Source organism: Oryctolagus cuniculus, chromosome 1 (assembly GCF_964237555.1).
Source record: "Oryctolagus cuniculus chromosome 1, mOryCun1.1, whole genome shotgun sequence".
Classification (NCBI taxonomy): Eukaryota; Metazoa; Chordata; class Mammalia; order Lagomorpha; family Leporidae; genus Oryctolagus; species Oryctolagus cuniculus.
Window position 1 is genome coordinate 194,962,887 of NC_091432.1, and position 24,991 is coordinate 194,987,877.

A 24,991-nucleotide genomic window follows, 5' to 3' on the forward strand; every position below is an offset into this window, starting at 1 on the left:
CATATATCACCTTGATTGTGTTGAAAAATGTTCCTTCTATACCCAATTCGCTGTAGGTTTTTATCATGAAAGGATTTTGTATTTTCTCAAATGCTTTCTTTGCATCCATTGAGTTAATATTATGGATTTTATTCTTCAATTTGTTAATACGATGTATCACATTTATTGATTTGAGTGTGCTGATTTTGTTTGTGCACCCAGTTTTTTTTAATTTATTAAATTTTATTTAAGTTATACAAGTTTCATGTATTTCATATATACACATTTAGGAACACAGTGATACTCCCCCCCCCCCACCTTCTCTCTCATCCACACTGCAACCTTTCTTCTTCCTCCCAATCTTATTCCCATTCTTAATTTTCACAACAATTTAATTTCACTTTATGTAATGATCCTATAGTTAACCCTACACTAAGTTAAAGAGTTCAACAAATACTATGAAGGGGAAAAAAATAACAGTGTTCCTCATAAGCAGAGACAAGGGCTGTAAACAATTATTGGATCTCAAAATGTTTATTTCATGCCAATAGAGTACATTTCAGATAATCTACCAGTTATCTCAGACCAAGGAAAACATATGATACTTGCCTTTTTGGAAATCCCTTATTTCACTAAGTATAATCATTTCCAGTTGTGTCCATCTTGTTGGAAAACACAAGGTTTCATTTTTATAGCAGAGTAGTAATCCAAAGTGTATATATAGCATAATTTATTTTTTTATAAAACTCCAAGCATTTTCTTGCACTTACATTTAAGCCATTTTTTAAAAAAGTGATAGGTAAACAAGATTTAGGCACTTAAACTCACAAAAAAAAGCCTCTTCTCTCCTAATTCTCAACTTAGGAGTCTCTAAATAACTGAAAAAGTGTCGTTACTTTTGGGACAACTCCTCAACACCTCTCCATTGGTCCTTTGAATCTGGCCTCTGGATGTAAAGCTCACTTTAGACACTGGAAATTCTTTCAGTTTACAGGATCTAGCCAAAGAGTTCTCCCTAGGGTAGAGTCTTTGATACCGAGGAATAATGGCCATGGAGAGCATCAGGGTTTCTTTTCATGATTGGAAAGCTAAGCTTTATTTTTTTTTTAAGATTGTATTTATCTATTTGAGAGGTAGAGTTACAGACAGTTAGGGAAGAGACAGAGTGAAAGGTCTTCCTTCCATTGGTTCACTTTCACTCCCCAGATGGCTGCAACGGCCAGAGCTGTGCCAATCCAAAGCCAGTATCCAGGTGCTTCCTCCTAGTCTCCCATGCATGTGCAGGGGCCCAACCACTTGGGCCATTTACTGTTTTCACAGGCCATAGCAGAGAGCTGGATTGGAAATGGAGTAGCCAGGACTCAAACAGGTGCCCATATGGGATGCCACCACCGCAGGGAGAGGATTAACCTACTGCGCCATAGTGCCAAACCCAGAAATCTAAGCCTTAATTCACTATCTGGAAGAGGACATTTGAGCTAAGAGTATAGTGGCATCCTAGAACAAGGCACCAGCATTAGGAATTTCACTAGAATACAGTTATTCCTTGTCGCTCCCTTGCCCGCAAAGGAATGACACTGCTCACAGCTTATCGGTCTTCAGTAGACTTTTAATAAGAAAATAACAGTGACAGAGAAAGAATGAAGGGAGGAGAGTGGAAAGAAAAGCCCCCTCCTTCCTCAGCACACAGCTTATATACAAAATCCGGCCAATTGCAAGCGGGCTCAAGTCCATGCACGGAACACTCCAATCCGCTGTCTGTTCACGCAGTGTGCACACGTCCTCGGGCCAATCAGATGAGGTGTCACGCAGCAGGCAGGCTCACTGCGCGGTCCTCGGCGCCATCTTGTTGTTTACAACATTCTCAACTCCTCTGGAAAGTCCTGACCATGGGAAAGCATTGCCCTAACCGAAACTAGCAACATCTGCCTTGTGATAAAGACACAGCAACAGCTATCAGACCGACCTTGACGTGGGGGCTCCATGGCTGCGCATCCCATGGAGCCCCACAATTCCTAAAGTTAGGAAGTTGCTTTTGAGTGGCACCATTTCCCAAAGTTAACAAAAGCAGTAATGGTTAAAGTCCTAATCTGCCATGAAGGTAAATGCTTAGTGCTACAGGTGAGGCTAAAAGGCAAGCAGATCCAGGGCTTTAGTGATTTTATTAATGTATCGCCACAAAACACAGGTTCACACCAGCTCTCAGGGACTCAAATCGCCAGGGAATAAAAACAAACAAATCTGAATGTCAAATCACATCTGTCCCACATATCAGGAACCAGGCATAGCCTCCTCTATACCTAACTATCCCCATATGCCAGTATCTCCAGGGGTGCGCTATGCCACATCCCACAAGCAATCATCAGGATATCAGATTGGAAGGTGTTCCTGATAGAGCTTAGTTTCCACACTGAAATTGTTGAGTGAAGAATAGCATCTGTTGCCAAATAAAATTTCAAGGTGAGCCTAAAGGACCCTATTGTGTGCTCTTCTGACAAGATAAGAGAAAAAAACTGCCATTTCCATCTTGCCACTGTTCAACTTAACTGCAAAGAGCAAGCTGGGAGAACAGGCTGCCTTCTTGCAGAAAACAGCTCAGAGTCCTGAATCAAATGATAAACTGCTTAAATTTAGATTAGAACTTGCACTTGAACTTCAGTGCCCTCTGCCACTGCCAAGGTTCAGGTTACTCAACGCACCAAAAAAAAAAAAAAAAAAAAAAAAAAAAAAAAAAAACCAAACCAAAACAAAACAAAAAAAACCCTATTGACTGCTGGACTCAGTACAAGTTTAGGGTAGCTGGTGATTGGGTAAGCAGTATGAAAGACAGGTTTCAGCTAGAATTTCCAAACAGCTGAAACTCAAGGTTACTAGACTATTCTAATGCAAGCAACAGGCTGATAAAGTTGTTGGTCCAAGGGTTGTGTGTTAAAATGCTGCTTTGGTCAGGACAGCTTTTTACCCTGAAGGTTCTAGAAAACATGTCCATTGTCAAGCATAATTTCTTTATCTAGTCAACAGCTGATAGACATCTGAGTTGATTCCATATCTGAGCTGTTGTGAATTGCGCTGCAATGAACATGGGGGTACATGTAACTCTTATGTGCTGATTTCTTTTGGTTAGGGTAAATTCCCGGGGTGGGATGGCTGGATCATATGGTAGTTCTACATTCGGATTTCTGAAGTATCTCCATACTGTCTTCCACAGTGCCTACACCAGTTTACATTACAATAGATCAGGGTACCTTTTTCCCCACATCCTTGTCAGCATATGAGAGCCATTCTAACTGAAGAGAGAGGAAACTTCATTGTGGTTTTGATTTATGTTTCCCTGATGGCTAGTGATTCTGAACATTTTCTCAAGTATCTATTGGCCATTTGAATTTCCTCTCTTGAAAAATGCCTGTTCAGTACTGGGCCTCAGAATCAGCCCTTAAGGCATTCAGATCTGGTTAAAAAGCCCATGAGAGTTTCTCAGGCATGGAAAACACTGTGGAAAAAAAGTGACCTAAATGAAAGATCTCTGTGAGTGAGATCCCAGCAGAAGGAATGGGCCATCAAAGAAAGAGGTACCTTTCTCTGAAGGGAGGAAAGAACTTCCACTTTGATTATGGCCTTGTCTAAATAAGGTTGGAGTTTGTGAACTTAAGAGGCTTCCATAGCCTTGGCAGCTCATGACAAGAGCCTCGGGTGATTACTGACATCATAAATAAGAGGGTCAAGTGTTAAATCAACAACGAGAGGCATTGTGCACTTACTCCCCATGTAGGATCTCTGTCCTTAATATGTTGTACTATGCGAATAAATGGTAAAACTAGTACTCAAACAGTACTTTATACTTTGTGTATCTGTGTGGGTGCAAACTGTTGAAATCTTTACTTAGCATAAACTAAGTTGATCTTCTGTATATAAAGATAATTGAAAATGAATCTTGATGAAGAATGGGATGGGAGAGGGAGTGGGAAAAGGGATGGCTGTGGGTGGGAGGGAGGTTATGGGGGGAAAAGCCACTATAATCCAAAGGTTGTACTTTCAAACTTTATATCTATTAAATAAAAGTTTTTTAAAAAAAGAAAGAAAAATGTCTGTTCAAATCTTTCTCTTAACTGGATTGTTCGTTTCTTGTTGTTTAATTTCTTGAGCTCTCTGTAGATTCTGGATGTTAAACCTTCATCACCTGCATAGTTTGCAAATATTCTCTCAATTCTGTAGGTTGCCACTTCACTTTACTTGAAGTGTGAGTGTTTCTTTTGTAGTGCAGAACCTTCTAAACTTGATGTAACCCCATTTGTCAATTTTGGCTTTGATTGCCTATGCTTCGGGTGTCTTTTGTAAGATCTTTGCTTATGCCTATGTCTTGCAAAGTTTCCCCAATGTTCTCTAGTAATTTGATAGTAGCAGTTCATAGATTTAGGTCTTCAATCCACTTTGAGTGGATTTTTGTGTAGGGTATACAGTATGGGTCTAGTTTCAGACTTATGCATGTGGAGATCCATTTTCCCCAGCACCATGTATTAAAGAGACTGCCCTTGCTCCAGTGAATGATTTTAGCTCCACTGTCAAAGATGAGTTGGTTGCAGATGCATGGATTGATTTCTGGAGTTTCTATTCTGTTCAACTGGTCTACACATCTGTTTTTGTGCCAATAGCATTTGTTTTGATTATAACTGCCCTGTAATACATCTTGAAGTAAGGTATTGTGATGCCTTAAGCTTTGTTTTTATTGTGTAAGATTGCTTTAGCTATTCATGGTCTCTTGTGTTTCCGTATGAATTTTAGCATAGTTTTTTTCTAAATCTGCAAAGAATGTCATTGATATTTTGATTGGAATTACACTGAATCTATAAATTGCTTTTGGTAGTATGGACATTTTGATGATGTTGATTCTCCCAATTCATGAACATGGAAGATTTTCCCAGTTAATGTCTTCTATTTCTTTCTTCGGTGTTTTGTAATTTTCATTGTAGAGATCTTTGACATACTTTTTTTTTAATTTATTATTTTTTATTTAAAAGCAGAGTTACAGAGAGGCAGAGAGAGAGAGAGAGAGAGAGAGACAGAGAGACAGAGAGAGAGATCTTCCATATGCACTCCCCAAATGGCTACAACAGCCAGACCGGGGCAGATCCAAAGCCAGAAGCTTCTTCTGGGTCCTCCCCATGGATGCAGGGACCAAAGGATTTGAGCCTTATTTGACTCCTTTCCCAGACCATAGCAGAGAGCTAGATCGGAAGTGGAGCACCTGTGACTCGAACCGGGTCCTATGTAGATGGTGGCACTGCAGGTTGCAGCTTTATTACTGTACCACAGCGGGTGGTTTCACATTGAAAACAGTTTTATAATTGCTTCTGTATTCTACTTGTATACTTTTTCCCCTTTTCAAGATGTACTGAGCAATATAATTTTACAACTCCCCACACAGTATTTACATTGCATTCCATATTAAACGTAACTTGAAGATGATTCTAAGTAAGCAGAGGAATGTGTATAGAATTTGTGCAAATAGCATACAATTTTATATATGGGACTTGAGCATTCTGCAGGTTTCACATATGGAAACTTGAAATTCATCTTCCACAGGTACTGAGAATGAGTGTGTATGTGTGCGTGTGTCTGTGTGTGTGTGTGTATATATATATATATATATACACTTCATCAGTTCTATATAGCAGCTAAAATTTGGTAAACAATACCTGTCTTGTAGGCCTCTTCTAGGTTCTTTATACAAATATGTGCAACTGAATTAGCTGACAATGTAATATGAAGGCAAATAATGTGATGTTGTAAAATGCAGAAGTGATATAAAAATGCCTAGATTAGCTACAATTTTGGTCTAATTCTACCCCTTCTACAATACATAGCCTTATAAAATCTCAGGACTTGCTTGTAGAGTAGGTATTTATCTTTGAAGATAAGATGCCTACATCTGACTTTAGAATACTTGGGTTCAACTCCAGTTCCACCTTCTGGTTTCAGCTTCCTGCTAAGGCAGATTTTGGGAGACTGTAGTGATGGCTGAAACAGTTGAATCCTGCAACTCACTTGGATTCCTATATTGAGCTACAGGCCCCAGCTTCAGTCTTGGTTAGGCACAGATGTGGAACATTTGGGTAGTGAACCTGCAGATAGGAGATTTATCTGTCTCCTTCTTTCTCTGACTCTGTACTTCTCAAATAGACAAACTTTTTAAAAAGTTGCTTGAGTTGACGCATACAGAGGTTGTAGAAGGAATATCTATCTCACTGATTCCTATCATGATGTATCAAAGCCAACTCTGAAGTTAAGTGCCTGTAATCTAAGGCTGGAGAAGCCCCAGTCTGTTGCCAGTAATTGTTTTTCCAGTAGCAATGCATTTCATGTCTGCTCAGCTAGCTATGTGGTGAGAAGCTAGGGTATGATTATATTCAAACTCTCTTCCCCAGGCTCCAGGAGATTGTCAAAAGAATGATGATATTCCCAGTGCAATAGTCAATGGAGTCCCTCAGCCAGAGGAGTCCTAGAGACCTTGCAAGAATAATCACATTAATCGCATCCAACTCTATTACTTTCTCCAGTCTGTGCTCGCAGACTCTGCGTGAAGATGCATTTCCTCTTGAAATAGGCTGTCTCCCTTGGGAATACGTTCTCTAAAGCAAGGAGAGGACCATGAATTACAATGTGACTAGACAATCTATTTGCCTTGGTTACAGTAAGGAGTACAGATTCCAACCCTGATCATCATCAGTTTTTGTGGAAAAAGTAAGCCCATTTCCTAAGGTTTATCCTGTGAAGAGTTTCAATGCTATTTTGGCAGAGCTCTCTTATAATGCCATAACTAAATTCATACACACAGCCATGATCTGGGTTTATATTATACCCAATAGTTGTAACATCTGCTCCCAAAAGACATCTGCAATTTTCCTCTCCCTTCTTCATGAGTGTAATCCCAGGATCCAAACCACAAAGAGTCATGGAAAATGGTTTCTAAGAGGTGTCATGTCACTTTCCTCTCATAAGTCAAAATGAAGTCCTTGTGTGCCTATCCTAGCAAGAGTTTCATCTTTAAATCTGGGCTTCATGGGATGTTTTCTTTATTGATTTCCTACTGAAGTTCCTGGTCTCCTTAAGTAAAATGATAAACTTCATGTTCAATGCTGCATATTAAGTATGTTATTAAGAGAGAGTTATTGACCTCCAGGGGACAAAAACCAGAAAGCTGTTTGTCTAAGCCTGTTTGTGCTGCTACCACAGACTACTAGAGACTGAGTAATTTGTAAAGAACAGAAATGTGTTTTCTCACAGTCCTAGAGGCTGCAAAGTCCAAGATCAAGTCACTGGCATTTGCCAGGGCCATCTTACCACATCATCGCAGCTTGAAGGTGAAAAGGCAAGAGAGGCAAAAAAGCAGCTGAACTCATTGCTTAATAACAGCATTAGTCACATCCTTGAGGGTGGAGCCCTGATGTTCTGATCACCTTTCAAAGAGTCAATTCTTTATACTATTATGAAATTTCAACATGATTTTTTGGGGGGACAAACTTTAAAACCAGAACATTTTTATTCTCTGGGTAATGGCTTTCTCATTTGTCAATTATTCACATTGCTGAGGGAAAGCACTCATACTTCCTCGCATTATATGGAAATGTCCATTTCCATAGAAGTCATATCAAGAAATTTTAACAAATATTTAGGTAGCCATAGACATAGAAGTAGTTACACACAATTTAATGTTCTGCCTTACTAGGCACCATGCTATACATGAAAATCGGAAATATTTCTAGTCATCATTTTCTTTCATGGATAGTTCTCATCAGTGTAGTATGTTGGAAAGTTTTTGGAATTAGTTTTTGTTGTTTTCTGACATTTTTTCTAAATTGGCATAGATATATCCCTCCCCAACTCAAATCTAACCTACAAAAATTATCTACAAAAGTGAAGAATGAACCCAAGATATGAACTCAGGAGAACTGATGTCTCTTTGCTAATATCTACAGTTTTCTGATCTTAGTTGTATCTCATATTTTAGCTTTTATTTTTAGTTTTTTTGGTGAGGAAGAGTAGCAACTTTCCCCAACCACACAGATTCAGAAAGTAGTGACTTTGCTTTAACAAGCAACAGCTTCTCATTCTTTTCCAGAAGAAGAAAGAAGTACTAAGTCTCTGGTTGCTCATATTAATAATTAGAAGAAGCAAAATCAGGGCAAGGGATCAAGGGATCAAAAAACTTCATACCCTTAACTGTGTTTCCAGAGTGTGATTAACTCAACTGAAGGAGTTGGGATAGCAGTATGGTAGGATATGGTTCCTGTAAATAATTGAACATATAAACTCCTAAATATTTAAATAACTATGTATTAGGAGTATCTTCTATCTGTAGCTATGTATATGCTTATTTATAAGTAATTTAATAGAGGTATGTGTCACTATACAATATAAACATTTACTTTTATCTCAGAAATGCTGTAAGTCATATTTAAAGAGGATATTCTCAGCATACTAGTAGTATTTCTGTAACTAGAGATCAATTCATTCTTAAATAACTAATGTATCTCTTATCCTCATTCATAAACATAAAATATTCACCAATGATACCATCATCATCAGTACACCATTTGAGTGGATTCCAAATCACTGCATGAAGAATAAATACTCAGTTAATGTACTGATTTTTATATACACATGCATCAGGAATGATAAAAACTTTTTTTTAGTATTTCTGTATAATTTTAGAATCTTGAGCTATTTTCCTGTTTTTAATTGTTGCTAATTCATACTTTCATACAGATACATTACAAATCTTTATTGCAACTGAAAATGCTATATGTCCATGTATCACTTCCTGCCGCCCACCATTTGGCTCATCCCTCTGCATTTTGTGAACTTTCATTATTTAGCTTCATTTCGCAGTTTCACTTATATAAGTTCTTGGGTTCATTGTCAAAGTCAGAGAAACCTCTGAGGGGGAAACAAGATTCTTCATAAATACATGGGACCAGATGCTTAGTACTAAAGAGGCTGAAGCCTACAGAGGACATTACAGCAATGTCTGGGCTCAGTCACCAGGCCAAAAGACATTGAAGCTCTACTCAAGAGCCATGCGCATTTGATAAATGTTTGTTGTTTATACTATTACAGATCAAATATCACTGTCACTCATATCACTAAATGTCTTTAGCTAACCATAAACACTACTTTGCTTTATCTTTCACATGTTTATTATGCTTCTCCCTTGTCTGGAATAAAAAGATATTTCTGTCAGGATTGACGAAGAGAATGTACAGGTCCTCTATCCTGTTACTCCACTCCCATGTCAAATGAACCATCATTGCTGCATTAATGGTGAACAGCAACACAGACAAAATTTGTGATAAGCCTATCAAAACTTTCCCTCAGAAATGTATATTTTACCTGAACCATTCAGTCTTCAGTGAACACTATATATATCTATACCAACAAAGATATAGATAGCTAAGGTAGAGAAAGGAATTATCAGCAAATAATAAAACCAGAAAGTACAAACTGAACATTGATTTGATGTCTAAATGACTGAGAATTACTAACCCTCTAACTCCTCATTCATTATGTAAACTTGAAGAATTATCATTTATGCATGTGAATATAAACCAATATAAAGAGTTATAAAAATAAAATATATATGAAATGTATACACATACATTATATTTCATTGCATCTAAATTAAAACATTCTTAGAGTATATGTATGTGGCATATATATGTGTATATATATGTGGCATAGTGACATTTTGGGAATTACAAAGTGTCAGAGAAATTCCAGGTCAACCTAAGTAGTTACTGTGTTACAGCATGCGTAATGCTTACACAGTTTCTGATTCATCCAAGAAAAATTTACATGCAAACTGTAACAAGTAAGCAAAGCTTTGTCATTGCTCTGATTAAAGGAATTGATTTGACTTTAGGAAGAGTGACTTTAATTAGCTGTGCAAATGCCATTAATTCCAATTAATCTTCTCACACTGTCAAGACAAAAATCCTGGGTGAAGATAAATTGCAGCAAATCAATATAGCCCTTGTTTTTACCAGGAACAGGTGCTCGAGGAAAGAGGAATGGTATTAATGGGTGTCTATATCAAGAAGTTTTTAAAGAAGACAGTAATTCAATGTGAAAAGCTTCCAGATGATTTCTTATATCCTATTTATATTTCCCTTAATTGCATTCAATTGGCTAGGAAGTATTTAATCACAGAGATCTTGAAAAGTATTATTATAGTTCTATGGAGAACTACGCAAAATTTCAAATCATTTTGGTACTATAAAAATAGAAAAATAGAGGGGCCAAGATGGCGGAAAGGGAGGGAGCTCACTGATAGTCCAGGAAAAGATAGGTTAATAAAAGTGGAGATACTGTAGTCTCAGGGAAGAGTTAAGGAAAAAACTGCAGAGGAAACTCTTCTGGAATTAGAGGTACATGGTGGACCTACATGGAAGGCACAGGCGCCCATGGCTCGGGAGCCCAGCTGCTGAGAGTGTCTCTGCTCCACACTGGAATAGGAGGTGAGACCAAACCACAGTAGACCGAGACACTGGCAGAAAAGCGGCAGGAAGAGACTAGAGGGAATGAGGCTTGAAGTCCCATGGGGGAAAGTACACCAGCCTAATCAGAGGAGAGAAAAAAAAAAAAGGGACCGGTACAGACACGATTCTCTCTCTCCAATCAACTTACAAAGGCAAGCGAGACAATAGAGCGGGCGCCATTTCGGACATATGTAACAGATGTGCAAGCTCAGGGCACCAGATCTCCCTCAGCCAAACAGAAAACCTGACTCTGATGGGGAGAAATAACAGGATACTAAGACCTAGTGAATTTGTGGAGTTATTGAACCTGGACTGTGAAAAAAAAAAAACAAAAACAAACAAAAAAAAAACACAAACAAACAAACAAAAAAAAAAAACTGAGGGTATGTGGGAGAACTCACGGTGTGGCTGAGACATGGGTAGTCTCGGTGGGAGATGCCACAAGTTCAGGCAGCCTTGGCTACCCGGGGAGAGATACTGCAGGAGAATCTGAGCTAACACTGAGGACTTCACAGAAACTTTGTGTGGTCCTTAGGACAGAGCAGATGAATATTATACCCACTGGGGCTACCATTCAGGCACTGATTGCCATCAAGGAGAAGAGCTCAGCTAAGCAGAATTACTTCCCATCTGAATAAAGAGAGAGAGAGAGAGAGAGAGAGAGAGAGAGAGAGAGAGATTTACCATGCCAAACCTGGGTGAGTCACCTTTTACACAGCCTTAACCCTGAAGAACTGAACAGAGCTCTCTAGCCAAACCTACCACAAGCCTCCAGAGATTAACCAAAAGCATACAATCAACTTAATCTAGAGTCATAGTATGACTAGAAAAGCCACCACAGCGGAAACAAAAAGAAGAAACCAAAGAATATCTCCACAATGACAAATAACAAACACAGAAACTGAGGAAACAAGAAAAAGGAAGATATCATGACTCTCCCAAATGAACATGACACTCCAATACAAGCTTATGAAGATAATTGAGACAAAAAAATGCAAGATATAGATTTCAAAAAAATTATAAGAACATTTAGAAGTTTTCAAAAACAAATGCATGAACTACAGAAATCCATACAGGACAGGACAGAAAATCTCTCTCCTGAAAATGAAATAATAAGGAGGAATCAAAATGAAATGAGGAATTTAACAGAACATGAAATTGAGATATTGAAGAGAAACCAAAATGAAATGAAGAATTCAATAGAACAAATGACTAATGCATTTGAGAGCCATAAAAAAGAATCAGTGAGGTAGAAGAGAAAATACTGGACTTAGAAGACAGAGCATAGGAAGGTATAGAGTTAAACCAAAGAAAAGAAGATGAAATTAGAAATCTAAAAATATATTGTTGGGAATCTACAAAATACTATTAAAAAAACCAACATTTGGGTTCTAGGAATTCCTGAAGGCATAAAAAGAGATAGAGAAAAGATTAGAAAGCCTTTATACTCAGATACTAGCAGAAAACTTCCCGGGTTTGGAGTAAGAAAGAGACATACAAGTACAGGAAGCACATAGAACCCCCAATAAACATGACCAAAAGAGATCCTCACCATGACACATTGTAATCAAACTCATCACAATGAAACATAAAGAAAAGATTCTAAAATGTGCATGAGAGAAACGTCAGATTACTCTCAGAGGATCAACAATCAGACTCACGCAGATTTCTCATCAGAAACCCTAGAAGCTAGGAGGCAATGGCGAGATATAGCCCAAGTACTAAGAGAAAAAAACTACGAGCCCAGAATATTATATCCTGTAAAGCTCTCATTTGTGAGTGAATGTGAAATAAAACCTTTCCTAGCAAACAGAAATTGAAAGAATTTGTCAACACTTGTCAAGCCCTGCAAAAGATGCTTAAACATGTGTTATACACAGAAACACAGAAACATGACCATCAACTAGAGAATGTAAAGGAAAAAAAAATCTCAGTAAAAGATCACAGGAAGTTCAAAGCATATATTAGAAATATCTATGGGAAAATGACAGGGCAAAGTCTCTACTTATCAATAGTCACATTGAATGTAAATGGCCTCAACTCTCCAGTTAAAAGGCACAGACTGGCTGAATGGATTAAAAAACAAAACCCATCACTGGCGCCGCGGCTCAAAAGGCTAATCCTCCACCTTGCGGCGCCAGCACACTGGGTTATAGCCCCAGTTGGGGTGCTGGATTCTGTCCTGGTTGCCCCTCTTCCTGTCAAGCTCTCTGCTGTGGACTGGGAGGGCAGTAGAGGATGGCCCAAGTGATTGGACCCTGCACCCATATGGGAGACCAGGAAAGGCACCTGGCTCCTGGCTTCGGATCAGCACAGTGCACCTGCCACAGCACACAGGCTGCAGCGGCCATTGGAGAGTGAACCAACTGTAAAGGAAGACCTTTCTCTCTGTCTCTCTCTCTGCCTGTCAAAAAAACAAAAATCTATTTGCTGCTTACAAGAAACACATCTTTCCAACAAAGATGCAATACCAACAGAAACCAAAAAAGAGCTGGCGTAGCCAACTTAATATCAGACAAAATAAACTTTAACACAAAAACTGTTAAGAGAGACAAAGAGGGGCACTATACAATGATTATGGGATCAATTCAACAGGAAGATGTAACTATTATACAGGTATATGCACCTAATTACAGGGCACCATTTTATTTAAAAGACATGTTGAGGAACTTATAGGGAGACTTACACTCCAATACAATAGTATTGGGGGATTTCAAGACTCCACTTCCAGACAGAAGATCAACAAGGACGCAGCAGATTTCATCAAAACTATAGATCTAACAGGTATCTACAGAACTTTTAATCCTATACTTAAAGAATACACATTCTTCTCAGCAGTATATGGAACCTACTCTAAGCAGGTTCCATACTAGGCCATAAGGCAGTCTCAGCAAATTCAAAAGAATTGAAATCATACCATGCATCTTCTCAGACAACAGTTGAATAAAGCTGTAATTAGCAACTCAGGAATCCCTAGAGCTTATGCAAACACTTGGAGACTAAACAATATGCTCCTGAATGAATAGTGAGTCATAGAAGAAATCAAAAGAGATCAAAAACTTTCTGGAAGTAAATGAGGGTAACACAATATATCAAAACTTATAGGATACAGCAAAAGCAATGTTAAGAGGAAAGTTTATAACAATAGTAGCCTACATCAAGAAATTGGAAAGGCATCAAATAAATGAGCTTTCAGTGCATCTCAACGATCTAGAAAAACTGCAACAAACCAGACCCAAAGTTAGTAAGAGAAGAGAAATTATTAGAATTAGATAAGAAATCAACAGAATTGAATCCAAAAAAATTACAAAAGATCAGCCTAATGAAAAGCTGGTTTTTTGAAAAAACAAACAAAATTGACACACCATTGGACCAAAGAATTCCAATAAGAGACTACTGGAACTCCTAGAAGAGTTTGGCAAAGTAGCAGGATATGAAATCAATGCACAGAAGTCAACAGCCTTTGTATATACAGGCAATGCCATGGCTGACAAAGGGCTTCTAAGATCAATCCCATTCACAATAGCTACAAAAACAATCAAATGCCTTGGAATAAACTTAACCAAGGACGTTAAAGATCTCTACGATGAGAATTACAAAATCTTAAAGAAAGAAATAGAAGAGGATACCAAAAAATGGAAAAATCTTCCATGATCATGGATTGGAAGAATCAATATCATCAAAATGTCCATTCTCCCAAAAGCAATTTATAGATTCAATGCAATACGAACCAAAATACCAAAGATATTCTTCTCAGATCTGGAAAAAAACATGCTAAAATTCATATGGAGATGTAAGAGACCTTGAATAGCTAAAGCAATCTTGTACAGCAATAACAAAGTCAGAGGCATCACAATACCAGATTTCAAGACATACTTCAGGGCAGTTATAATCAAAGAAGCCTGGTACTGGTACAGAAACAGATGGATAGACCAATGGAATAGAATAGAAACACCAGAAATCAATCCAAATACCTACATCCAACTTATATTTGATCAAGGATCTAAAACCAATTCCTGGAGTAAGGACATTTATTCAACAAATTGCGCTGGGAAAACTGGATTTCCACATAAAGAAGTATGAAGCAAGAGCTCTACCTTACAGCTTACACAAAAATCCACTCAACAAGGATTAAAGATCTAAATTTATGAGCCAACACCATCAAATTATTACAGAATATTGGAGAAACCCTGCAAGATATAAGCACAGGCAAACACTTCTTGGAAGGAACCCCAGAGGCACAGGCAGTCAAACCAAAATTAACAATTGGGATTACATCAAATTGAGAAGATTCTGTACTGCAAAGGAAACAGTCAGGAAAGTGAAGAGGCAACCAATAGAATGGGAAAAAACATTTGCAAATTATGCAACTGATAAAGGTTTAATAACCAGAATCTACAAAGAGATCAAAAACTCCACAACATCAAAACAAACAACCCACTTAAGAGATGGGCCAAGGACCTCAGTAGACATTTTTCAAAAGAGGAAGTCCAAATGGCCAGCAGACACATGAAAAAATGTTCAAGGTCACTAACAATCAGGGAAATGCAAATCAAAACCACAATGAAGTTTCACCTCACCCCAGTTAGAATGGCTTACATACAGAAATCTACCATCAACAGATGCTGGTGAGGATGTGGGGAAAAAGGACACTAACCCACTATCGGTGGGAATGCGAACTGGTAAAGCCACTATGGAAGTCAGTTTTGAGATTGCTGAGAAACCTGAATATAGCCCTACCATACAACCCAGCCACCCCACTCCATGAAATTTACCCAAAGAAATTAAATTGGCAAATAAAAGAGCTGTCTGCACATTAATGTTTATTGCAGCTCAATTCACAATAGCTAAGACCTGGAATCAACCTAAATGCACATCAACAGAAGACTGGAGCAAGAAATTAGGGCATATGTACTCTAAAGAATACTATACAGCAGCTAAAAAAATAAAATCTGGTCATTTGCATCAACTGGAAGAATCTGGAAAATATCATGCTGTGTGAAATAAGCCAGTCCCAGAGGGACAAATATCATATGTTCTCCCTGATCGTTGACAACTAACTGGGCACCTGAAAGGACCCCTGTTGAAGTGAAATGGACACTGTGAGAAACAATGTCTTGATCAGCGCTTATCCTTTCTGTCAAGGAACAACTTACTATTTATTCCTTTTAGTGTTTTTTGTTGTTGTTGTTCTACTTAATAACATTGGTTGAACTCTTTAATTAACACACAATTATTCTTAGGTGTTTAAATTTAACTGAAAAGTGATCCCTGTTAAATATAAGAGTGTGAATAAGATAGGGAGGAGATGTACAGTTCGGCACATGCTCACTCAGACTTATCCCAAATGGTAGAGCTAGAAATGTGGCATGGGATTCCAACTGAATCCCATCAAGGTAGCATGTACCAATGCCATCTTACTTGATAAAGTGATCAGTTTAAGTTCATAATTGATCAAAAATTTAGGATTAATGTCAAAGGGATTACGTAAATAAGACCAGTGTCTGCAAATAATTGATAGAATTAAAAAGGAGAGAATGATCCTACATGGAAAGGATACACAGCAGACTTACAGAATGGCAAAAGCCCTAAACAGCACTCTGGACTCAGAATCAGCCCTTAAGGTATTCGGATCTGGCTGAAAAGCCCATGAGAGTTTCTCAGGCATGGAAAGCCAAGACCTTGTGGCAGAAAAAAATGACCTAAATGAAAGATCTCTGTGAGTGAAATCCCTTCATAAAGAACAGGCCATCAAAGAAGGCAGTACCTTTCTCTGAAGGGAGGATAGAACTTCTACTTTGAATATGGCCTTGTCTAAATAAGATTAGAGGTAAGGAAAAAGGTGAAATAAAGTATTTTCATTTGCTGAATTGAGAGAGATTGCCTATATCAATAAGGAATAATGAAATATATATATATATATATGTGTGTATATATATATATATATATTTATTCTTGGACCATATGTAAGATATTATCCAAACTTTGATTTCAATTATGACCAATCTTTTTCTTTTTCATTGATTTTCTGGTCAGTTTGGTTTTTCTCTATTCAAAAATTATATTAAACTCATTCCCAACCTCAGAGCCCTAAAGTTCCCCTTTATTCCTTTAAGGTCTTTGTAAGCATCTCTCCCTTGGAGACAACATCACCTGAAGTACTCTCTAACCAGCCTGTATTTGCAAGTTTGTTTTTGTTTACTACACAGCACTTTTCAGACCAATAATGTTTTTGCTTGCTTTTGATTCGTTTCTTCTATTTTATTTCTAAGCTGAGTGTAAACATAGCATCACCACTGCACGTTCAGTACCAAATACAGTGCCTAAACCACAGTATAAACTCTTGGCATAAATAAATAAGAAAATTATTAGACACCTCTTTTTCTTTTTCTTTCTTTTTTTTTTGACAGGCAGAGTGGACAGTGAGATAGAGAGACAGAGAGAAAGGTCTTCCTTTTGCCGTTGGTTCACCCTCCAATGGCCGCCTTGGTCAGCGCGCTGCGGCTGGCACACCGCGCAGATCCCACGGCAGGAGCCAGGTGCTTCTCCTGGTCTCCCATGGGGTGCAGGGCCCAAGCAGTTGGGCCATCCTCCACTGCCTTCCGGGGCCACAGGAGAGAGCTGGCCTGGAAGAAGGGCAACTGGGACAGAATCCGGTGTGCTGGCGCCGCTAGGTGGAGGATTAGCCTATTGAGCCGCAGCGCCGGCCAAATTATTAGACACCTCTTAACAGGCCCAAAATATTGTTATCATGTAGCCTACCTTCAGTCTTGGTGATATACTAGAACTCAAAGGATTCAGGATAGCTGTTATACTGAGTGTAGATATTTATTGTAAAGCATAGAGATAAAAATCAGTAAAAGGAAGCCAGACACAGGATAAAGACCAAGAGGAGATCTAAGGTGCACTTCCCAGTAGAGTCACATGGGACACAATTAATTCTCCTAGCAAGGTGTGTGACAACCATGAGAAAAATGTTGACCACTGAGTGAAACTCATCCAGGCCTTGAGATCTAAGTTCTATTTTATTGCATGATCTAAATGACTGACAGACTCAAACTCTCCAGCCTTCCAAGACAGAAAGAGATGTGTACCATAAATCTTTAACAGAACAAACTTATCTGGTTGCACTTTTGAGGCATACAAAACACTTTTTTTGACAGGTAGAATTACAGACAGTGAGAGAGAGAAAGAGAGACAAAGAGAAAGGTCTTTCTTCAGTTGGTTCACCCCCCAAATGGCCGCCAAGGCTGGTGCACTGTGCTGATCTGAAGCTAGGAGCCAGGTGCTTCCTCCTGGTCTCCCATCTGGGTGCAGGGCCCAAGCACTTGGGCCATCCTCCACTGCACTCCCAGTCCACAGCAGAGAGCTGGACTGGAAGAGGAGCAACCGGGACTAGAACCCGGCACCCATATGGGATGCTGGCACCACAGGTGGAGGATTAACCAAGTGAGCCACAGCACCGGCCCCCATACAAAACACTTTTACAGGCAAAACATTTCAGGGCTAAGACGTTGCCCTCCAGGAACCCTTCTTAAAAACAGGCCTTTCTGGCCAGCACCGCGGCTCACTAGGCTAATCCTCCCCTGCGGTGCCGGCACACTGGGTTCTATTCCCAGTCAGGGCATTGGTTTCTGTCCCGGTTGACCCTCTTCCTGTCCAGCTCTCTGCTGTGGCCCAGGAGTGCAGTGGAGGATGGCCCAAGAGCTTGGGCCTTGCACCCGCATGGGAGACCAGGAGAAGCACCTGGTTCCTGGCTTCGGATCAGCGTGGTGCACCGGCCACAGCATGCTGGCCGCAGCAGCCATTGGAGGGTGAACCAATGGTAAAGGAAGACCTTTCTCTCTGTCTCTCTCTCTACCTGTCAAAAACAAACAAACAAACAAACAAAAAACAGGCCGTTCTTTGGAATGTGCAGGGTTTCAGCAAAACTGGCCAGCTGAAATATTTTTTTGCTCCCTGATTGTTTACCATGTCTGCACTTAACTGGTTTGAATTCTTCCTGATTATCTGAAATGTTAGGTTGCAGAGTCCCTAATACATGCATTTGCTGAATATTAGCCAAGGTATAGTCAGACACTTAGCCCCAGGGATTTTAGGTCCTTAGAGGATTTTGGTAAACTTGGTAATATCCATTTCAGTAGAAAGACAGGAGGAGGAAACCAGAGTTCTAGAGGTGAAGAAGCTGTTCACAGATATCCACCATCTGAAGAAAGAGAGACAGACATTTTGCAAAAAATAAAAATCTAGAGAATCTGCCTTCTTCATCTCTCACTATTCCTTCTACTCTAGCAATCTGGTCTCCTTCCCCGCCTTTCCACTGAAATGCATGTTACCAAGTTTACCAGAACCTTTTGAGGACCAAATGTATGTGTCAGTTCTGTATTTCAGAATTTCATAATTATTATATTATCTTCATAATTTCTCTTTAACATTTCAACTGTCCTGACTACTTCATTCAAGAAACTCTCAACATCTCAAATTTCCCTGAAATTATTTAAACCTAATTTTCTGTCCTTCCCCGCAAACAAAACCCACATATACATTACTTTTATCATACCAATATGGTTTTTGTTTTCCTTTGATTTGTTCTCAGCCATTCCTTTACAGGTTCTTTCTGCAGGTATCTCATTTACAAACCAGGGACAATAATGTTTACAGTATTGGTGTATTGTTCAAGACTGGGGGAGGGTAGAAAATGTGAGGAATCATCTGCAACATCATTGTCACTTGAACAGTGTTATTATCATTGGAATCCCCTGAGTTTATCATTTATAGCCAAACCAAACAGCATCATATGATCTATTTAAATACTCATGTGATTTCTGCTTTTCTTATGAGATATTTATATCTCACATCAACTTTGTAGTATCAGTTATAGTCTTATTATAAATTAGAAAGAATGAAGAATAATGAATATGAAATCATTTCCAAGATTACCAATCAGTAACACAAAGAGAGATGCGGAATGTCAACATTGCAGGGAGCACTATCCAACTGATGCATTAACTGATCTTTTGAATTACGGATTGATTATAGTTCCAAGTTCTTCCAGGAGAAGTAATTTGCATAAACTACCGAACAGCTGGATAATGAATTACACTTCTGAGAACTTGTTGAGAACACATGGTGTGTTCTTCAGGACTGCACAGAGCTCCATTCCTGCACTTTATCACCGAAAGTGAAAATTTTTCAACTTATGAGTAAATATTTTTCTTAATATTCATGTATCTGTCTCTTTACATACAAACATAGTGATATCTACACCCCTCCCCCCAAAAAACAAGTAAAGAATCACACCATGCCCTCTTCAGAGAGTGATCCCTTCCATAGGACAATTACTGACAATATTGAAAATGGATGCTGACACTTTAGTTGAATTTACAGCATGTTATTTCTTATATAATAAAGACAGCTTAGCCAATTTTGATCAAATAATATCTATTTAAATGATTGGCAAGAGCATGGAGTTCTTTTCAATTCTTTCTAAATTTAGAAATATTTTTCAAGTTAAATATTACCAAAAACAAATGTTATTAAGAAAAACACCTACTAAAGCTGCCTCATTAGTAACTTTACCATCTGGAGAGTGACCGTTGTCTAGACTGTTGTGGGTTTTGTAAGGGGTAGGGTATGGAATCTAAGCTGGTAGGAGGTTGTCCACAGTCATGAAGTTCCCTTCAGTTTCAAAAACATGTCATTCTATGAAATAAAGCTTAGAAAATCCCATAGGCAAAGTTTAGTTTAGGGGAAAAAAAAAGTCTACATTGAAATGTAATTTCTATGAAATTCTAAAAGTTTTGGAACATTGTTTTAACCCTGTAGGCCAAGAGTTATTTTATTCTCTTTTGAGGAAATAAGATCCCCTTACTAATGTATGAGTATAGCAATCCCTATCTGATTCTGCCAACATCCTTGAGACCCCTTTAACCCTTCCTGTGTTCTCTCCCATAGCTGTTATGTGCTTCTGTTTCTAATAATCAGTACCTGTGACTGCCCTCAATCAACTTTCCTGGGCTACTGGAGCCTCACCATCTACTCAAATAGCATAACGTGCTTGGAGGTGACTCGCCCTGGCCCAGGGTGGCCTGAGCAATGACTGATGGAAAGCATGAGATAGTAGCTTGATATAGCCATTCAACAACATATGCTATACATCATGAGGAACGCCACATAAGTATGTCAACTTCAAAAGCTAATGACTGGGGCAGGTATGTGGCTTAGCAGTAAGACACTGGTTAAAATATCTCCAGCCTACATCAGAGTGCCTGGATTCCATTTCTGGCTCCTGCTCCTGATTCCCCAATAATACAGACCCCAGGAGGCAATAGTGAGAACTCTGCTGATGGGGTTCCTGCCACCTTCATGGAAAATTTGTATTAAACTCCCACAGTGGGCTTGTAATCTAGGCCCAGACTTAGACCTTTGGGCTTTTGGGGAGTGAACCAGTGGAGGGGAGTCTCCACCTCCCCTTCTCTGTTTGTACATCCATCTCTTTGTGCATACATCCATGTATGTATATCTCTCTGCCTCTAAAATAATTATTTTTAAAGATTTATTTATTTATTTGAAATCCAGAGTTACAGAGAGGCAGAGGCAGAGAGAGAGAGGTCTTCCAACCATTGGTTCACCCCCAAAGTGGGTGCAATGACCAGAGCTGGGCCCATCCAAAGCCAGGACCTAGGAGATTGTTCCAGGTCTCCCACGTGAGTTCAGGGACTCAAGCGCTTAGGTCATCTTCCACTGCTTTCCCAGGCTATACACCAGGTTTGGAAGTGAAACAGCCAGGACTCAACCAGTGCCCATATGGAGTGCCTGAACTGCAGGCCGTGGCCTCACCAGCTATGCCACAGTGTCAGCCCCTCCAAAATAATTATTAAAAAAAAAAAAAAAAAAACAGCTCCTCTTAGAAGAATTCTAAGGCATAGTTTGTATATCACATTTTCTCATAGGGTCAGGCTGAAACCAGATTTTACTTAAATGTACTCCATATGTGGCCTCTTCTCATTCTTAGCTCTAATTTCTGCACTCCTTTATGATTTTTTCCCAAGAATACTTAGTAAATGAATTGCTCACAAATCCTTGTCTCAGGATGTGCTAAGGAAACCTGACCCCACAACAGCTCACCTATCAAACCATTTTTTGTTGAGTTTTGTCACTCAAATCTAACATCTCCAAACTCCCATGAATTCATATTTTGGCTTCTATGCAAAAACAGAGTTTTAAGTATTAAATGAACAAATGTGAGTAAAGTCTTAGAAAGACACAAGAGGATGCATTAGGTACTCCCTGTCAGAGTGTAGTATTAAGGGATGAAGCAAAGCTTACTCCACCTCTTCCCCCAGTGTATCACAGAGCACTTCACAGATATAAATGTTGTACATTCTCTTCCAGCAGCTCCTGGAAAGGGATGGCAAAAGCCACAGCGCCAGATGGTTCCCATTGTTGTGCCTGGCAGGTGATGTCAGTAGGGCTTGGCAGACATGTCAGAGCTCAGTGAAAGCAGCAGCAGCACCCAGCGACCGTGCTGACACCTGGCCGGCATGACACTGCAAATGGTTGTGGCACTGGTGCCCAGGAGAGGCAGAGCTGCCTGGTGGGCAGAAATTTCATTGTAAAGGTAACAAAAACAGTGTCTGACTGATGCCATATGGTACCTGACTGCACTGGTCTGCGAGCAGATGTGAGTGATGCTTTGGGTGAGGATTTTGCAGAGGGTTGGAGGGATGGCCTGAAGAGTAAGTCAAGAGCCAATGGCAAGAGACATGGTTACTATGGTCCATTCATATCTCAGTATGGAAACCGTCTATGCCTAAAAGACTTGTTCACTGAAAGGATAGGGAAAATGGTGTTTGAAGCCAACAGACTCTCTCTCTCTCTCTCTCTCTCTCTCTCTCTATATATATATATATATATATGCACATACATACATATATATAATACTTACAAATATATTTAATATATTTATATAAATATATTAATATATTTATAAAATATATAGAAAGATTTATTTATTTGAGAGCTAAAGCGTAGAATTACAAACAGAGAGAGGGAGACAGATGGCTATAACATCTGAGGCTGGGTCAGATCAAAGCCAGGAGCTAGGAGGACTCCCAAGCAAGTGCAGGGGCCCAAGCACTTGGGTCATCTTCCACTGCCTTCCCACGCCATCAGCAAGGAGCTGGATGAGAAGAGGAACAGCCAGGACATGAACCTGGGTCTATATGGGATGCCAGGGCCACAGGAATCCTGTGGCACGGCCTACTATATCTTTATATCTTTAAAAATATGTAAGGCAAGAGATGGCATTACTTCTGAGAAGTATGTACATTCTGAGAATAAGCAATGGGCAGGTGAATTGTCATTAAAGTTTGGAATATGTAATATGGAAAAAGGGAAAAGGAGGTAATTAACAGCCAGATTTAAAGACTGTCACACATCAAAGTCCAGATTGCAATTAAAAGTTATCAATCTGTAATGTATCAAGTAAACATAATGATATGATTTTCTCCATTAATGTTGAGAGTATGTTAAAGATTTGCATAAACATTTTATGTCTACCAATAAATAGGCAGAAGTGACATCAAGAGTGTTTTATTTACCTATTTTAATATAAAGATAACACATTTAATGTAATTCATGGATACAATTCTGAGAACACAATACTTTCCTTCCTCTCTGTCTCCTACCTTCCCTCCCCTTTTCCTCTGTTTCTTTCTTTCTGTTTTTGATTTTTGAGATAAAAATTTAATTTATATTATAGTCAAATATTAATGTTTCTTGATCATACAAAAATTATATATATTCTCCATTCTAGTCTTCTGTTTCTCTGACGTCAACACAATTTTTTCATTAACACACCCTAGGTTTACATTTCTACTCATCTATGTGTGATGTTGACCAAATATTTAGCCTCCCTCAGCCTCACAACTGACATAGTAAAAGAAAGCAACACCACTTATATAAAATCACAGAACAGTAATGAACACATAGTTGAATAAAGAGTGAGCATACTTGCCTTCACTTTCTCAACTCCATATTGATTTTATATTTCTGGCCCCTGATTAACTATGAGATTATGAATTCTTCGACAGAAGGAGAACATTTTTATCAATAAGGATTCGGTATACAGTTTCTATTAAACTGAAAAAGGTTAGACAAAAAAAATGTATTCATGAAAATGAGATTAATTGGTCAGATATTGGGTCTGTAATTTAATGAACTATGTATTGTTTTCAAACTTTATGAACTGTTATTATTAGTTCCTGATATTTGTCTTTTTGGGACTTATTTCACTAATTGGGTATACACACAAACATACACACACACACATAGCATTTCATACTTTTTAATGGTTGACTAGTGATTTTAAGTTTCTTAAATACTGGAAAAACTGACCCCTATAAAAAACTGGAAAAAAAGCACAAAAAGAAACATAAAAATTTAAATAGAAAATATAACCTAATAGAACAAAGATCAAACATATTTTCCCTTTCAATAAATTTAAATGGCATAAATCCACTTATTAAAAATAAGGCCAAAAGGGATAACAAAGCAAAACTCTATTCTATTAAATGGATTAGGCACATCTAAAAGAAAGTGATTTACAAAGTAAAAAAGTGAAGAGAACATGGTACAACTTTAGTAAGCAACTTAAAATAGTATTGGTGGCCGGCACCGCGGCTCACTAGGCTAATCCTCCACCTTGCGGCGCCGGCACACCGGGTTCTAGTCCCGGTCGGGGCGCCAGATTCTGTCCCTGTTGCCCCTCTTCCAGGCCAGCTCTATGCTGTGGCCAGGGAGTGCAGTGGAGGATGGCCCAAGTGCTTGGGCCCTGCACCCCATGGGAGGCCAGGATAAGTACCTGGCTCCTGCCATCGGATCGGCGCGGTGCGCCGGCCGCAGCGCACAGCCGTGGCGGCCATTGGAGGGTGAACCAAGGGCAAAGGAAGACCTTTCTCTCTGTCTCTCTCTCTCATTGTCCACTCTGCCTGTCAAAAAAAAAAAAAAAAAGTATTGGTAGTAGCTGTAGTATAAATGCTGAGAAAGAAGAGAAAATCTAATATAAACTACTATCTAGATAATTATGTGAAGTAAGTTTTGAAATAAGGAAGAAAAAACTGCCTTAACTTACAATCTTGAAGCACTATTATAATCATTTAATAATATAAAAACGAAGAAACATTGTAGGAATTCAAGTGATTACTTTATACTACAAAGTATCTCAGGATTTTCCAATCTAATGTGCTTACTTGTGAATTTAAAATTACTTATACATAAAGTTGTATTTCATAAACAAGGCCCTATTTATGTGAGAATAGCAACATGCTACAGAAGCAATAATAACTAGTACAGCATTAAAGCAGTAGAGTATTAAAAATTTTAAGTAAGCTTTTCTTTTGCTTACCAATGTTTTTCATTTGATTGGGAATATTAGCGTTCATATTAATGTCAAAGATTCTCTCATGAAATAAATTATT